The sequence below is a fragment of the Sarcophilus harrisii genome, chromosome 1 (genome assembly GCF_902635505.1).
Source record: "Sarcophilus harrisii chromosome 1, mSarHar1.11, whole genome shotgun sequence".
Lineage (NCBI taxonomy): Eukaryota > Metazoa > Chordata > Mammalia > Dasyuromorphia > Dasyuridae > Sarcophilus > Sarcophilus harrisii.
In genome coordinates this window covers 219,892,441-219,904,917 of record NC_045426.1, presented here as the reverse complement: position 1 = coordinate 219,904,917, position 12,477 = coordinate 219,892,441, and the positions used below count along the sequence as shown (strand labels likewise).

Sequence of the window (12,477 nt, the reverse complement as noted above, 5' to 3'; positions counted from 1 at the left end):
TGTAAAGATCTTCTGTCAGTTAACCACTCCTCTTCTAATGCTAGTTGCATTGATTTTGTGCTAAAGCTTTGGCCATAAAAATCTGATCAATGTAATGACTAGCTATGTTTCCAAAGGATAGATGCTGAAAATGCTACCCACCTTTTGACAGAGATAATGGATTCAGAATGTTGTGTGGATGTGGATGTATATATGTGTTATATTTATATTTGTATGAATATATATGCCACTCAAACACACATATGTGTATGTTTGTAGGTATATTTAACTGTGTTCAAATATATATGTATATATGTTTTCTATATGTATATATGCTTATATGGAATAGGAGATATTATTGGAAAGTGAATGATAAATAATGATAAGTAAAAAGAGAACATTAATAAACATGAACACATATTTGGAAAATCTAATGAGGTAATTTGTTTTGCTTGATCATGACTGTCTGTTATAACAGTTTTTTCTCTTTTTTTTCAATAGTGGAGATATGATGGGAGGGAATTAATTTTTATTAACTAAAAAAATTAGAAACCAAAAGCTTTTAAATATTACACAGTCAAAATTATCTTTGTTATCTTTTAAAATGATTTTCATCCCTTGTTTAGTTAAGGATACTGCTACTAACCATTGTTGTGCAAAGTACCTCCTTTTTTTGTTTTTACAAATATGAGCTTTTATATTTATCATATGTAGAATCTTTCTATAGAAAGGAAAGGAGTATTGGAGGAAATTCAGGTGTTAAAAAATAGACATCAACAAAAACTTATTTATAATATCTAAATTTTATTTATGTTTGTTTGGGTAATATTAATTATCATCAGAAGTTAAGCCATAATGATTTCAGAAAGGCCTGGAGAGACTTACACGAATTGATGCTGAATGAAACGAGCAGGGCCAAGAGATCATTATATACTTCAACAACAATACTAGATGATGACCAGTTCTGATGGACCTGGCCACCCTCAGCAATGAGATCAACCAAATCATTTCCAATGGAGCAGTAATGAACTGAACCAGCTACGCCCAGCGAAAGTACTCTGGGAGATGACTAAAAACCATTACATTGAATTCCCAATCCCTATATTTCTGTCCACCTGCATTTTTTATTTCCTTCACAAGCTAATTGTACAATATTTCAAAGTCTGATTCTATTTGTACAGCAAAATAACGGTTTGGTCATGTATTAAAAAAAAGGAAGAAGAAGAAAGAAGAAGAACAAGAACAAGAAGAAGAACAAGAAGAACAAGAACAAGAAAGAAGAACAAGAAGGAAGAAGAAAGAAGAAGAAGAAAGAAGAAGAAGTTAAGCCATAGCATATGTGTTGGATTAGAGCTAAAAGGTTCATCACCAAGTCTTTACCCTTACTTTACAAATAAAGAAACTAAGGCCCAGAGGCTAGGTGGTCTGCTCAAAGTCACAGATGCCAGTATCTGCCAGAATTAAAATTCAAACATAGTTTTTCTGATGTCAAATCCTATTCTCTTTCCATTCATCCATACTAACCATGAATATGGTAACATTATTAGCTCTTCTTGGCAAATGCTTTATTTTTTTAATAATAGCTTTTTATTTTTCCAAATATATGCAACTATAGTTCTCAGCATTCAACTTTACAAAACCTTGTGTTCCAAATTTTTCTCCCTTCCTTTCCCTCTCATCCCTCCCCTAATCAATAAGCAATCCAATTTAGGTTAAACAAGTGCAATTCTTCTAAACATATTTCCATATTCATCATGCTGTGCAAGAAAAATCAGATCAAAAGGGAAAAAAGAAAACACAAGAAAGAAAAAACAATCAAACAAAAACAACAAAAAAAGATGAAAATACTATGATATGATTTATATTCAGTCTCCATAGTTCTCTCTCTGGATGCAGATGGCTCTTTCCAATACAAGTCTATTGGAATTGCCTTGAGTCACATCACTGTTGAAGAGCCAAGTCTTACATGAACTGATGCTAAGTGAAATGAGCAGGACCAGGAGATCATTATACACTTCAACAACAATACTATATGATGATCAATTCTGATGGATATGACTCTCTTCAACAATGAGATGAACCAAATCAGCTCCATTTGTTCAATAATGAATAGAACCAGCTACACCCAGAGAAAGAACTCTGAGAAATGAGTGTGAACCACTACATAGCATTTCCAATCCCTCTGTTTTTTGTCCACCTGCATTTTTTTATTTCCTTCACAGGTTAATTATACAGTGTTTCAAAATCTGATTCTTCTTGTGCAGCAAAATAACTATATAGACATGTATACATATATTGTATTTAATATATACTTTAACATATTTAACATGTATTGGTCTACCTGCCATCTGGAGAAGGGGTGAGGGGAAAGAGGGGAAAAATTGGAACAAAAGGTTTTGCAATTATCAGTGCTGAAAAATTACCCATGCATATGTCTTATAAATAAAAAGCTATAATTAAAAAAAGAAAAAAAAAGAGCCAAGTGTATCACAATTGATCATCACATAACCTTGTTGTTGCTGTGTACGATGTTCTTTTGATTTTACTTATTTCACTTAGCATCACATCAGTTCATATAAGTCTTTCCAGGCTTTTCTGAAATCAGCCTGCACATCATTTCTTATAGAACAATAATATTCCATTACATTCATAAATCATAACTTATTCAGCTACTCTCCAATTGAGGGGCATCCACTTAATTTCCAGTTCCTTGTCACTACAAAAAGGACTGCTACAAACATTTTTTGCACATGTGGGTTTTTTCCCTTCTTTTATGATCTCTTTGAGATACAGACCAAGTAAAGACACTGCTGGATCAAAGGGTATGCACAGTTTGATAGCCTTTTGGACATAGTTCTAAATTGTCTCCAGAATAGTTGGATCAGTTCACAGCTCCACCATGTATTAATGTCCTAGTTTTCCATATCCTCTCCAACATTCATCATTATCTTTTCCTGTCATCTTAGCCAATCTGAGAAGTACAAAATGGTAACCCAATGTTGTCTTAATTTGTATTTCTCTAATCAAAAGTGATTTAGAAGATTTTTTTCATATAACTAGAAATGGCTTTAATTTTTTCATCTAAAAGTTGTTTGTTCATATCATTTGACCTTTTATCAATTGGGGAATATCTTATATTCTTATAAATTTGAGTCAATTCCGTATATATTTTAGAAATGAGTCCTTTATCAGAAACATTGTATGTAAAATTATTCTCCCGGTTTTCTGCTTCTCTTTTAATCTTGGCTACATTGGTTTTGCTTGTACAGAAACATTCTAATTTGATGTAGTCAAAATTATCCATTTTGCATTTTATAATCTTCTCTACTTCTTTCTTGGTCATAAATTCCTCCCTTTTTCACAGATCTGATAGATAGACTATCCCTTGTCTGTCTTTTTGCTTATAGAATCACTCTTTATGTCTAAATCACAAATTCATTTTGACCCTTTCTTGGTATAGGGTGTGAGATGGTCAATGCCTAGTTTCTACCATTTTAATTTCCAGTTTTCCCAGCAATTTTTTATCAAATAGTGAGTTTTTATCCCAGAAGCCAGAGTCTTTTGGTTTATCGAATGGTAGATTACTACAGTCATTGACCATTGCGTCTTGTGAACTCAACCTATTCCACTGATCCACTGTTTCTTACCCACTGCCAAATGGTTTTGGTGACTGCTGCTTTATAATATAGTTTTAACTCTGGTATAGCTAGACCACATTCCTTTGCAGCAAATCCTTTATTTGAAATGTAACACTAAACATTCATACAATTGAACTAACCATTTACATTTAAATTAATTAATCAATAATATATTAAGTGTCATAACTCCAATTTAATTACTTCTTCTAAATCTTGGGATTTTCTCCATCACTATGCATATCACAGATTTGAGATTGGAATTTTCTCAGATATATAATTATAGCCAGGCGACTTATTTCCTTGAAGGGCTCATACCTGGCTCTGAGAACAGTTCCCAAAAAGGGATTCTGAGCTTTCTGGGAACAATGGCTGCATCACTGGAAAAATTGAGCGTCTTCCCCAGGGAACTACTTAGAAAAGCAGCACTTGTGTTTGTTTGTGGTGAAAAACAAACAAACCAGTCACATGATTAAGTTCTCAGGGCCCCTGGGATCTTCCTGCATTCTTAGGAAGTCTGCTGGTCAGTCTACCCCAGCCTGCCTAAGTCAGTTACTAAGAATACTCCAATTTGAAAACTTTTTCTCCCCTTCTGTACCACACAAAGTCCTTGGCCTGAGGGGTTCCAGTGACTAAAAAGAGACACTGAGTAATGCAAAAAGCCTTTGTTGAATGCGAAAGTTTTTGTTGAAATCAGTTAAAAGGATTAGTTTGGGTTGTTTTGTTCGTTTGTTTTTAAAATCCTTAAAAAGCTTTAGAGACCCTTCAGAAGACAACAACTCAAGGGAAAAAAATGAAGCCTCAACTACAATGCTTCTGGTAGTTGATGAGGATAGGCAATCTGACAGTTAAACAGATTGTGAGGGTTTCTGTCTAAAACATCTTCCAGTTTTCACTGTTTGGAGAAATTAAGGGCATTTTCCGGGGGGGGGGGGGGGGGGGGGGGGGGGGGGGGGGGGGGGGGGGGGGGGGGGGGGGGGGGGGGGGGGGGCGGGGGGGGGGGGAGATCTAAGACTTTGAAGACAGTAGAGAAGGATAGTGATTAGGAAACCTGGGAGCCAAAAGATTAATAATAGGCTGTTAGTTTTTTGTTTTTTGTTTTTTTTTTTTTTTTTCCAGTGAGGGTTGAGCCACTGACCAAGAACTGCACTAGAATGAGAGGAGCCCTAAATGCTGCAAGGCATTGACATGCAGGAAATTGTCAATCCAGGGTCTCTCAACTCCCATCAGATATGAAACAACAGAGGTCTCACAAGACTAGCTTGGCCTTACCATTTAGTAGAATAGGGACTCACTCTCCCTTATTTGTTTCGATCTCTTCCATACTTGTCCCATCAGAAAATATGAGATAGGTTTTGTTGTTGTTGTTGTTGTTTTGTGGGGGAAGAGGAGAGTGAGTGGAGACATAGAGGAGAAAGTTACAAAATGGGCAGTCAGCATTTAGAAAGGTTATTTTTTTAAGTAAAATTTTTGGAGATTTCTTAGTACTCCTTTCTAGCCTTGAGATACTATTTGCCTGGGTCACTCTTATCCTTCTTAATACTCTATCCAGCCACTGGGTTCTGTACACTGAGTTCAGTGCTTTCAGAAACCTAACCTATAATTAGAAAGATTAGACTTTCCATTATAAAATTTAGCAGCTCATTAACAAACCTCTACTACTTTCTAGAGATGATAGTAATTATAATAAAATCATTGTCTTAAAATTAAGGCTCCCTAAAAGAGAGGGAAATAACAAAGATCTTCAATGTACAATATGAATTAGATTTGAGATAGGTAATAATAACAGCTAATAGCTAGATTTCACGTAGATTTGGTTTACAGCACTTAAAAGTTTGTATTACACTTTATATACAATTTATTCCTACACACACACACACACACACACACACACATAGAGGAATGATAAAAATAAAAGAAACAGCACATTAACAAAATTATTGGAGCAAATTTTGTGACACTTTATAACTATGATTATAATCAGTTGGGAGGCTAATAAGAACATAAAGCAGTTTTTAAGACTACTAATTAGGTTTGTTATATTTCACCTGCATTGTTCAATCACTCAAGGCACTTATATTCTGTTCAATTCGTCAGACTCAAGTTAATCCTCCTTTTGGAGCTTTTTCTTTTTATACAGACGTTTCGCTTACTCTTATTTCTTTCTACCAAATTTTATTTTTTAGAATCTCTTCATTATACAAAAATCAATTTTGTTTTAAAAACAACTTTGAGCAAATAAGTCATTTTGAGTATTACAAATACCCAAATTAACCGCAAAGAACCAGTAAAGGAGGACTTTATGTGCATCCAGAGAAAGAACTGACAAATAAAAGTATGTATAGAATATTAAATATATGTACAGATACATATATATTTATATAAAACATATAAACACACACATACATGTATTTGTCTAATGGAGATGTATAGTGTGTTTAAGAAAGACTAGTATCTCTGGTGTGATGTCTAGTGTGACACCTGATCCACCTAACTCACCTGTGGCTCCAAGAAGCTATAGCATGCACAGCAGGCATAGCCCAGAAAACCATTTCAGCAGACAGGTTATATCAGGTTGAGGATAACCAAGGGTCTCAAACCCTACCATGAGTTAGGGAGGTACAACATGTGAAGACTTCCCCTGGTGGAATAGGCAGATAAGAACAATTTGTTCCAACAGCCATGAAGGCAGCTGGAGCAGGCACCATGGACTCCTTAGAGTTTGGTTAGACATTGAAGACCCCAAGGTCATCTACTATATCTCAAATCCTCATAGCTGTCTTGACTCTGCCCTATCATTGGACAATAATGACTCTGGGAGAGTGAGACTGATGACTTCATGCAACTTTACCTCTCTCAAATCCAATTTACACATGAATCAAAAGACATCAGCCATATCATTTTACCATTTCTATCTGTCTCAAAGTCCTGTGAAGACAGGTAAGTGACAAAGCAGCAGATGTGGATACTGAAAGCTGTAGTCATGACTCTACACACAGGCGGCCCAGGCCATAGGATCATCATCTCACTTGAAGCAGCAGTAGGATTTGGCAGCCCCTAGGGTGTTTGAGCAGCCTTTTAAGAATCATACTGCTCACCTCCAGGTATGATGAAGGGGCTAAAAAAAGTGCCCTAAAAATTGTCTGCTTTCCCAACTCTGGTCTGATTATTGTGGCACGTCAGGATCCCAACCTGCAGTCAAAATACAAATAAATAAATAAATACAAAAACTTCCGCAAATTTGATTCCACTCACCATCAATATGTGGAATGTGCACACATTTATAGACGACAAAAAATTCAGTAGAACTGAAAGAAAAACAGTTCTTGTTGTGAGAGAACTCAACAGGCAACACATCCAAATAGCAGCCCTAAGTGAAAAAAGGTTGACAAATGAAGACCCGCTTACTAAAATCCAAGCTGGATGCACATTTTTCTGGAGTGCCACAGTAAAGGGGCTGGTGTACATTTTGCAATCAAAACTAATCTAATAAACAAGCTTTTATGCCTACTAAAAAAGTGAATGACAGATTCATGACAATGTATTTGTCACTTGCAAGAAAACTCCATACCACCATCATCAATGCCTATGATTCTCCCATGACACATCCTGCTGAGATCAAAGAAAATTTAATGAAGACCTAAAAACCCTTGTCATCAATGTGCCAAAAGAGGACAAGTTTATTGTTCTGGGTGGCTTTAATGCTAGAGCAGACTCAGACTTTATTTAATACATAGCCAGGAGTCCTTGGGAGGAATGGAGTTAGAAACAGCAATAGTAATGGTCACTTACTGCTGAAGACTTGTGTGTCTTATGACTTTCCTATGTCTTAAATTTACCTAAACACAAAATTTTATGGATGCGCCCTCACAGCAAACATTGGCATTTAATTGACTACGTGATTATAATGAGAAGATACAGACAGAATGTGAGAGTGATGAAGGCAGCAGAGTGCTGGAGTGAATATAGACTCATGCTCTCCTAGCTGAATATTTGCACTCAACAAAAGCAGAGGCCCCAAGGCAAAAAGACTACCAGAAGAATTAATGTGAACAGATTAGAGTGCTTCTCTGAGAGGAAACAGTTTGTTACTAACTTTGAGGGTAAAGTAATCCAATACACAGTTGGGAATAGTGGAGCAGAAAAGGAGTAGACAGTTTTCATAGATTTGGTTTACAGCACTGCAATTGCTCATCTGGGTCAGAACACTTGCAAACATCAAGACTGGCTTGATGAAAATTATGGGGAAATTCAGAAGTTGCTAAATGAAAAGCAAGAATTCCACAGGGCATGCCAGCAGGATAGTTTCTTTCTCTTTCTCTTTCTCTCTCTCTCTCTCTCTCTCTCTCTCTCTCTCTCTCTCTCTCTCTCTCTCTCTCTCTTTCTCTCTCTTTTTCTCTCTCTCTTTCTCTCTCTCTTTTTCTGTCTCACACAGACACACAGACACACACACACACATACACACATAGTAATTGGGGTTAAGTAATTTGCCCAGGATAATATTGCTAGTAAGTGTTAAATGTCTGAGGCTGGATTTGAATTGCGATTCTCCTGGTTTCAAGACCAGTGCTCTATTCACCACACCATATAGCTGCTCCATTAGTTCATCCTTTTCTAAAAAGATAGCATTCAGTTACTTCAAAAACAGAGCTGAAACTTGAGAGAGATGCAAGATTCTTAGCTCTGTAAGAAGACAGATGAAATTTAGATAGTAACAATCCAAAGAACTTTTATAATGCATTGAAGGATATTTATGGGCCAAAAATCTATAGTACATTTCAGCTACTCAGAGCTTGATGGAGCCACATTGATTAGTGATAAGGACATAATCGTAAAGAGATGGGCTGAACAGTTCCATAGTGTTCTCAACAAACCAACATCAATGAATGCTGAAGCCATTGATTGTTTACCTCAGGTTGAAATCAATCTCTTCCTAGCTGAAATTCCAGCTGAAGAAGAGATTTTGAATGTCATCAGGCTCCTTTCATGTGACAAAGCACTTGGTGCTGATTCTATTTCAGCTGAGACTTACAGAGTGGGGATCCATTGCTCATACAAAAGCTGACTGAAATTTTTCAGATTGTATGGCAAGAGGAGATTATGCCCCAGGAGTTCAAGAATGACTCCATTGTCCATCTCTATAAAGATAAAAGGAATAAATTGCCCTGTGACAATCACAGGATAGTACAAGGGGTAAGTGTCTCTTGCTTAGTCATTACTGCTAAGATTCTTGCCACAGTCCTTCTTAATAAACTGATCCTACACCTGGAATAAGGTTATCTACCTGAGAGGAGCTAAGGAACAATTTGTTTGATGTTTGCTATCCAACACTTTCAGGAGGAATACCAGGAACAGAACAGAGGTCTCTATACAACATTTGTAAACCTGACCAAAGCCTTTGATACTGTAATTTGCAGGGGCTTATGGAAAATTATGTCAAAATTTTGTTGCCCAGAAAAGTTCATCAGTATTGTACAATTTCATGATGTCATGCTTATCCAGGATCTAGACAATGGACAATGCTCTCAAGCTTTCACACTGATGGAGTGAAACAAGGCTCTGTGCTTGCTCCCATGTTTTTTAGCATAATGTTTTCAGCATTAAACACCTTCAAAGAAGGCAAACATGGCATCAAGGTCATCTGCCACTCTGATGGTAAATTTCCCAACTTGAAAAGACTGAAAGAAAGCCAAAACTAAAGTGGAAAGAATGTTGGTGTATGATTTTTTTTTTTTTTTTTTTTTTTTTTTGCAGATCATTGTGCCCAAAGTGCAGCCTCTGAAGCTGAGATGCAACAAAGTATGGATTGATTCTCTGCTGTTTGTGCTAATTTTGGCCTAACAATTAATACCAAGAAAATATAGGTACTCCATCAGCCAGTACCACATCACCCATATGTGCAACCAAGATTACAGCAAATGGACAAGTTTTGCATGCTATGGATGAGTTCACTCTTATCTTAGCAGTACACTTTCCAGGGATCTACACATTGATAATGAGATTGACACATGCATTGCCCAAGCTAACTCAGTGTTTGGGAAACTCCAAAAGAAAGGGTGGGAGAAGAGAGGTAATAGACTAAGTGCCAAACTGAAGGTGAATAGAACCATTGTGCTTACCTGTAACTAAATAAGCATGTCACTGCTCCTTTTTGAAAATGAACAAGAAAGAACAACTTCATCTACTATGTGCTAGACACTATGCTAAGTGATGGGGATACAAAGAAAGGGAAAAGACTGTCCTTGCCTTCAAGAAGTTCACAATTAAAGACGATAACATGAAAACAATCAGGTATGACCAAGCTATACACAACATAAATAGAAAATTATCAACAAAGGTTGATATGGATTATGAGATTATGACATACTGGGAAAGGCTTCCAATAGAAGGTGGGATTTTAACTAGAATTTGAAGTGTGCATGAGGACCATCATGGTTGTCCTCAAACTTAGAAGATAGCTACAAAATACACTTCCTCCATGCTTCCATGTGAATCTTTTCTTCTTTTTTAAAATTGACTTTAATAAACAGGATACTAATTTTGATATATCCAAAATAGGTATATGGCTTTTCCTTTTTTAAAAAAATAAAAAAAAATGTGGGGATCAGATAGATGGCACAGAAGATAGAGTACCAACTCTTAAGTCAGGAGGACCTTCAGTGCAAATCTGGCCTCAGAAACCTAATACTTTCTAATTGTATAATCCTGGGCAAGTCACTTAACTCCCAATTGCCTCACAATAAATAAATAAATCATATATAAAATAGGTAAAATGTGAAAATTAGCAAGTTTTCACTAAACAAAGGACTGAATTTTTTAAATTGTTTTTTATTTACAAGTTATATGCAGGGATAATTTTACAGCACTGACAATAGCCAAACCTTTTGTTCCAATTTTTCCCCTCCTTCCTCCCACCCCCTCCCCTAGATGGCAGGATGACTAATACATGTTAAATATGTTAAAGTATAAATTAAATACAAAATAAGTATACATGTCCAAACCGTTATTTTGCTGTACAAAAAGAATTGGACTCTGAAATATTGTACAATTAACCTATGAAAGAAATCAAAAATGCAGGCAGGCAAAAATATAGGGATTGGGAATTCAATGTAATGGTTCTTAGTCATCTCTCAGAGTTCTTTCGCTGGGTGTAGCTGGTTTAGTTCATTTATTGCTCCACTGGAATTGATTTGGTTCATCTCATTGATGAAGATGGCCAAGTCCATCAGAATTGATCATCATATAGTATTGTTGTTGAAGTATATAGTGATCTCCTGGTCCTGCTCATTTCACTCAGCATCAGTTCGTGTAAGTCTCTCCAGGCCTCTCTGAAATCATCCTGTTGGTCATTTCTTATGGAACAATAATATTCCATAATATTCATATACCACAATTTATTCAGCCATTCTCCAACTGATGGGCATCTACCCAGTTTCCAGTTTCTGGCTACTACAAAGAGACCTGCCACAAACATTCTTGCACATACAGGTTCCTTTCCCTTCTTTAAGATCAGAACTGAAATTTTTTAAAGAAAAATGTTGGTTTCAACATCATGTGAAGAAAGAAAATCATTGTTACTAATATTTATATTTATAAAGCAAATTTTAAAATTACATTTAGAAACTTTTAACTGTCATCTGTTTCAAGGTTTATGTTGCTCCCAAATTTTATATGTAATGGAACTTTCAAATTGGCTAACAAATCAGCAAAATTAGATTGACTCAACTCTGGATTTTAATGCTTCAGTTTTATCTTGCAATTTTTTGTAGCTTCTTCCAACATTTCTTGGGTTTCATCTAAAAAACTGCTGATGCAACGAGATCAACCAAATCATTTCCAATGGAGCAGTAATGAACTGAACCAGCTATGCCCAGAAAAAGAACTCTGGGAGATGACTAAAAACCATTACATTGAATTCCCAATCCCTATATTTATCCACACCTGCATTTTTGATTTCCTTCACAAGCTAATTTTACAATATTTCAGAGTCTGATTCTTTTTGTACAGCAAAATAACATTTTGGTCATGTAAAAAAAAAAAAAAACTGCTGATGAAACATCCCCAATTTGATAGGGAATCATTAAAGAATCTTCATCCATCATCATTATATCATCAAAAGTATCTCCTATATTATGAAGCTATTTCTCTTTAACTTCTATTTCTTCTTTCAGTTCTGTGATTCTACTAGTATGTAGTGCAAATGTATTAATCTTTTGTTTGTATTCAAAGGTAACATTTACATCTTCTGCAGCTGCCTTCTTCATGGTGGTAACCATTTTGGGAATCCTTTTCTTCCTTCAAAATGTATCTCAAGTACCACCTTATTCATGACTCTTCTGATTTCCCCAACTGCAGCTGTCTTTCCTCCTTCCCTAATATTTATTTGTCATTATTATATACATACATGTATGTATATATGTAGGGGAGAAGGAATTGATTCCCATCCCCAAGTTCAGTTGATATAGTGGATGCATTATATCATGATGAGATGCTGATGTGCTATATTACAAAATTACAAAATTGTAAAATAAAAAGTCAAGAACCTCAGGGAAATAATGAAGGGAAGGTTTGAATGAAGGAGATATAGCAGTACCAGATTTTAAATCCTACTACACAGCAAAAATCACCAAAACAACCTAGTTAAAAAATAGAAAGGTTGATCAATGGGAAAAAAAATAGTAAAGGAAATCCATAAGCAAATAAGCACAATAGTGTAGTGCTGACAAATCCAGAAACATGGCTTATTGGTATAAGACCTTTTCAATTGATAAAAATTGCTGAGAAAATGGGAAAACAACCTGGTAGAACTTAGGTTTATTATGCCTTTAATGCCATTTACCACAAATAAACTCCAAATGAATAC

The 12,477-nt window shown here is 35.7% G+C and overlaps 1 pseudogene; it reads right to left on the bottom strand.

Annotated features, from left to right (window-relative positions):
- Window positions 1-11,240: 11,240 nt before the first annotated feature.
- LOC116421005 lies at window positions 11,241-11,953 on the bottom strand (annotated as a pseudogene).
- Window positions 11,954-12,477: the final 524 nt, after the last annotated feature.